Source organism: Pelodiscus sinensis, chromosome 2 (assembly GCF_049634645.1).
Source record: "Pelodiscus sinensis isolate JC-2024 chromosome 2, ASM4963464v1, whole genome shotgun sequence".
NCBI classification, from domain to species: Eukaryota; Metazoa; Chordata; order Testudines; family Trionychidae; genus Pelodiscus; species Pelodiscus sinensis.
Window position 1 is genome coordinate 19,423,499 of NC_134712.1, and position 6,029 is coordinate 19,429,527.

The following is a 6,029-nucleotide window of genomic DNA, read 5'->3' on the forward strand; positions in this document are numbered from 1 at the left end:
CCTTCCCCGTGGACCTAGTAAAAGCTAATTAAATGCTAAAATTTGAACAAGAATTAGCAAAGATATACTGTGAGGAAAAACCTAGCAATGGGAGAAGCAGAAATTAGAGGATGCACGAAGCAGGTGGCCACTATAAAACTCAGTTAAGAAACAAAACAGCCCTTTGACTTTTTTTTTTAAACAGTTCTCAGACAGGTTAAAGATAGAACTGAGGAAGAAATAACCAGTAAAACAGAAAGAATAGTGATGCACTGCTGAAGATAGTGAAGTCAAAATTTGACCTCAGTGAGGCCAGAATTTCACCCCTGATTTTAAATCAACCACTAGCAACTGAGATGCAGAACTGAGGAAGCAAACAATGTACACCTGAAAGCCTCTGCAACAACATTTTCATTTCCCTTCATTTTCATCTACATTTTTCATACAGGAAAAAAAAGCATTTCCCAACCTTCATTATATATAAAATCAAAATACTGTCTCTCAGATATTCATTAACTCGGAGGGTGTTCAAGTAGCTCTATGTAGCTTACTAATATGGGGAAATAAATGGCCCAAAGCAAATTGAAAGTGTTAGAGCAAGTCTGGAGAAAACAAAGATAATTTATTTAAACCTAATTTCATCTATCTGCCATATATTATGTAAATATGGTCAGTGCTGAGCCAAAATATTAACTGAGTGGCTACGTCTAGACTGGCATGATTTTCCGGAAATGCTTTTAACGGAAAAGTTTTCCGTTAAAAGCATTTTCGGAAAAGCGCGCCTAGATTGGCACGGACACTTTTCCGCAAAAGCACTTTATGCGGAAAAGCGTCCGTGCCAATCTAGACGCGCTTTTCTGCAAAAAAGCCCCGATCGCCATTTTTGTGATCGGGGCTTTTGTGCGGAAAACAAATCTGAACTGTCTACACTAGCCCTTTTGTGCAAAAGTTTTGCCCGAACGGGAGCAGCATAGTATTTCCGCAAGAAGCACTGATTTCTTACAGTAGGAAGTCAGTGCTTTTGCGGAAATTCAAGCGGCCAGTGTAGACAGCTGGCAAGTTTTTCCAGAAAAGCGGCTGATTTTCCGGAAAAACTTGCCAGTCTAGACACAGCCTGTTTGTTTGTTTTCTAAATGGAATAAAATGGAACACAACAAAACAACAAACAAAAAAGCCACACTCTTCAAAGACTGGTAGAGATGATGATGTATCTCAATAAAGTCATTCCAAAGCTGTAGCAATTACTCCTGAGTAGATTAGAATAGCCTAAATTGGTACCAGCTTTATTAATGATCCAGGAGTTTGTTTGGGCAAAGACCACTGGATTTAGCTATGACAGCTGCAGATGGCTAGAACAGTACAATTTCCACAATTCAGTTTATGGTTTATGCTTATGACCTTTAACCTTTTACAAGTTCTCAGACCACAAGGAAGGTAGATGTGGCAAAAACAGAAGGGGAGGGGAGAGTCAGACTTATAAGTATGTAAGAAATTTTTTTTTTACTTCTTCCATGTGGCCACTCAGAAGTTTGTCTCCTTTTACACCAAGTTTTATAACATTTTGTTTTGTCCCATCAGTTATGCTCTTCCATCTGCTGCCACCAACACAGGGCACGTGGGTGTGTTTGCCACCTCTTAAGAAGATTTTTGTTTAAGGAAACTAAAAAAAGGCCACAATCTGTTCAGAAAAGAACAGCTTAAAATTTCAGGTATCTTATATGATCATCACCAATATCTTTGCAAAATCCCTGATTTCCCAACAGTTTCTCCTATTCTGGAGAAACTCCTACTCCATACCAAAAAAATTACCATTTCTATTCTTATAAATAAACCTGCACTATTGAATCAGAAGGCATTTGCTCTGGAGACAGGTGGCCAACAGGGGAAAAGGCAAAGAAAGAAAAGAGGTTGCAAAATGAGATTATCGGACACTTCAGGGACTTGTTAAATATTAAACATAAACTAAGGGATGTACAGGCAGTCCCCGGGTTACGTACAAGATAGGGACTGTAGGTTTGTTCTTAAGTTGAATCTGTATGTAAGTCGGAACTGGCGTCCAGATTCAGCCGCTGCTGAAACTGACCGCCAGTTCTGACTTACATACAGAATCAACTTAAGAACCCCAGGCGACTCTGCCTCGGGCTTCCTGTAGTCAGCGCTGGTCAGTTTCAGCAGAAGCTGACTTGGGGACGCCTGGGGCAGAGCAGCTGGGGTGCTGCTGGGTTGCTCCAGTAGCGCCGCTCCTCGGTGCTACTGGACCAACCCAGCAGCACCCCATCTGCTCTGCCCCAGGGTCCAAAACAAAAGCCTGGTCTGCTGGGGGGGGCACACTAGCTGCGCCCCCCCCCCCCAGCAGACCAGGGACACAGGGAGCAGAGCTGCAGCGGCAGCGGGGTGCCGCGCCTGTGAGGCTTTGCTCTGGCAAAGTCTCAGAGGTGCGGGACCCCGCCGCGGCTGCAGCTTCAGTCCCGGTGCCTGTGGTCTGCTGGGGACGGTCCCCAGCAGACCACAGGCACCGGGACTGAAGCAGCAGCAGCGGCGGTTCCCCGCGCTTCTGAGGCTTTGCTCTGGCAAAGCCTCAGAAGCGCGGGAACCCACCCGGTGCCCCTGGTCTGCTGGAGACGGTCTCCAGCAGACCAGGGGCACCGGAGCAGCTTACGAACGGGGCTTTCTCGCCCCGGAGCTCGCAGGTAGCAATCCTCCACCTCGACCTCCGGGGCGAGAAAGCCCCGTTCGTAAGTGCGGATTCGACATAAGTCGGATCCGCGTAAGTCGGGGACTGCCTGTATTTTCCCTTCTGTGCTGATCCAGCTTGTAACCAGCCCGGGCACTGAACAGACACACTGGAGATAGTCACCATCACTGGAGGTACCTTCCTCTTTATATATTAATACTCTTCATCAAAGAGCATTTAACAAGCCTTTCTAAAGTCCATAGCAGAAGTGGGTGCGCCCTGGTGCGCAGCTCCGGCAAGAGCTGGCTGAGCTCTAGCAAAAGCCAGCAGGGAGCTATTGAAAGAGCTGGCAGGGACCCAGGTTGCAATAGGACAGTCCTTGTTAGAAATTTTAAATTACTTTCATCCCTGGTCCACAGACACACATCTTTCCAGAGCTCAGCCAGGGATGGCATATCCCCTTAGGGTATGTCTACACTACAAAGCTAGTTCGAACTAACGGACATTAGTTCGAACTAACTTTTATAGGCGCTACACTAGCGCTCCGTTAGTTCGAATTTAATTCGAACTAACGGAGCGCTTAGTTCGAACTAGGTAATCCTCATTCCACGAGGATTGAGCCTAGTTAGAACTAGCTATTTCGAATTAAGGGGTGTGTAGCCCCTTAATTCGAACTAGTGGGAGGCTAGCCCTCCCCAGGTTTCCCTGATGGCCACTCTGGCCAACACCAGGGAAACTCTACTGCCCCCCTCCCGGCCCCGGACCCCTTAAAAGGGCATGGGCTGGCTACGGTGCCCGTGCCAGGTGCAAGCATGCCAGCACCCAGCCAGCAGACCCTGCACCTGGCATGGATCGAGCCAGCCACCCGATGCCCCCCAGCCCTCCCCCTCTTCCCGGGACCAGGCTGGCGGCTCCTGGGAGCTTGCCCGGGACTGCAAGAGGTGGGCACCCGCCTGGGCTAGTGCGGACATCATGGACCTCGTCCACGATCTCCGCATTAGGCACAGGAAAGTGGCCGTCTAGGGCAGGAGAGCTGCCAGCCTGGCCACCCAGGAGCAGGTGTGCATGAAAATCAAGGGGGTCCACTGAGACCCCCTGACCCTGAGCCCTGAGCTTACAATGGCCGTCCTGGGTCAGACGAAAGGTCCATCTAGCCCAGTAGCCTGTTTGCCGACAGCGGCCAGCCCTAGGGACCCTGGAGTGGATGGACCGAAGACAATGACCAAGCCATTTGTCTCGTGCCATCCCTCTCCAGCCTTCCACAAACCTTGGGCAGGGACACCACTCCTACCCCCTGGCTAATACCACTCCATGGACCCAACCTCCATGACTTGATTTCACTTCCCTTTAAACTCTGTTCCATTTCTAGCCTTCACAGCCTCCTGCAGCAAGGAGTTCCACAGGTTGACTATTTGCTTTGTGAAGAACAACTTTCTGTTACTAGTTTTAAGCCTGCTACCCATTCCTTTCCTTTGGTGTCCTCTAGTCCTTCTTTATGGGAACTAATGAAGAACTTTTCTGTATGCATCGTCTCCACCCAACTCCTGCTTTTAGAGACCTCTATCCTGTCCCCCCTCCGTCTCCTCTTTTCTAAGCTGAAAAGTCCCAGTCTCTTTAGCCTCTCTTCATATGGGACCTGTTCCCAACCCCTGATCATTTTAGTTGCTCTCCCCTCTCCCAGCCTCTCTCTTCCCCTCTCCCACCTCCTTTTCCCAGTCTCCCCCAGTTTTGTTCAATAAAGACAGATTCCATTTTGGAAGACACGTTATCTTTATTTTGTACATCAAGAAGAGGGGCTAGGGAAGGGTAAGTGGAAGGAGGTGAGGGAGGAATGGGGCATGAGCCCCCAATGGGGAGGACTTGGCTGGCTCTGCGGGCTTCTGGGGGTGGAAGCTCTCCTGCAGCCCCCCAATTGCCCCCTCTCCCCAGATGGCAGCCTGTGGCAAGTGCAGCCGGTCTGATGGCCGAGTGCTGTGATGTGCCCAGTGTGGGCACTCAGGGCAATCCAAGCCAGGACTGCTTTGCAAGCGGGGCACCCCTGAGAACTGTCTGTCCGGGGTGGGGGTCGGGACCCTTTAAGCACAGCCCTCGGCGAGCCTGAGACAGCATCTCCACGCTCTAAGTCCTCCTCTGATGCCCTGCCGGCACTGCTTCCGGCCATCCTTAACCCCACTTCAGGGTCTACTTAATGTGGACGCGCTAGTTTGAATTAGCAAAACGCTAATTCGAACTAGTTTTTAGTTCTAGATGCATTAGTTCGAATTAGCTTAGTTCGAATTAACTAATTTGAACTAAGTTAGTTCGAATTAGCGCTGTAGTGTAGACATACCCTCAAGCACAGACTTACACCAGGTCTGCACTAAAAGGGATGGTTAAATCAAGATACATTAATTACATAGCTGGAATTGTTGTGACTTGATTTGACTTTTCCTGCTGTCCCCACAGTGGGAGGCTGATGGGAGCAAATGATCCCATCGGCCTCCCTTACTCCTCGCAGCAGCAGGAGTACCGGCCACCAACAGGGGTGTCTTCTGAGTTCAATTTAGTGGGTCTTTACTAGACTTGCTAAATTGAATTCTAGAAGAGGGATTGCAGCAGCGTCGCTCCTCCACCTAGTGAAGACATAGCCTTAGCACACATACACTCGTGCCTGTTGCTAGCATAAGCAGGGTCTGAATGAATGCTTCCCTGACAGCTAGCTGGGAAGGGCAAAGTCTTGGATGTGTTTATGAAAATACAGTTTGTTCCTGCTTTGCTTACATATTCAGCAAATGCAGCCGTGTCAGAGTGATCAGCTTTGGCTAGTGTTGGGGACAAATCACTGTAGTACTAACTGCAGGGGGAGTAAAATATAGTTACCAATGTTGTAATTATTGTGGGAATACAGAGAAGCAGAACTGTGCTTAACCGGTCCCAAATGAGGAGGGCTATCCTCAGTTGAAAGAAGCCCATTAAACCTGTGGCTCAAATGTCCAAGCCCTGTAAGTTTGCAGCCTCTTGGTTGGGATATATGTCCCCTGAAAGTAAGAGGAGTGGGGACATATATCCCAACCAAGAGTCCGCAAATTCTTCCTACAGGACCTCCCTGGACTGGTTTAACATGTTCCCATGCATTGTTTAAAGATTAGACCTAATACACCTTAGTAGGAGCCTCTTATGTTTAATGCTCAACAAGAGCTGAAATCGCTTGATATAGGGTAGTGTTTCTGCCAACCCTCAAAGAGCTGAAAATTACTGCGACTAATGTGCAGAGGCCACAAGAGAGAGTGCCTGAGCAGTGTAGTGAGAAAGGTGCCTCTTTACCTTAGCCAGGGGGTGAGGTGCGCTCTGCAGATGCCCCTCTGAACTCTGGTCTGCACTGACCAGAGAGAGCAAC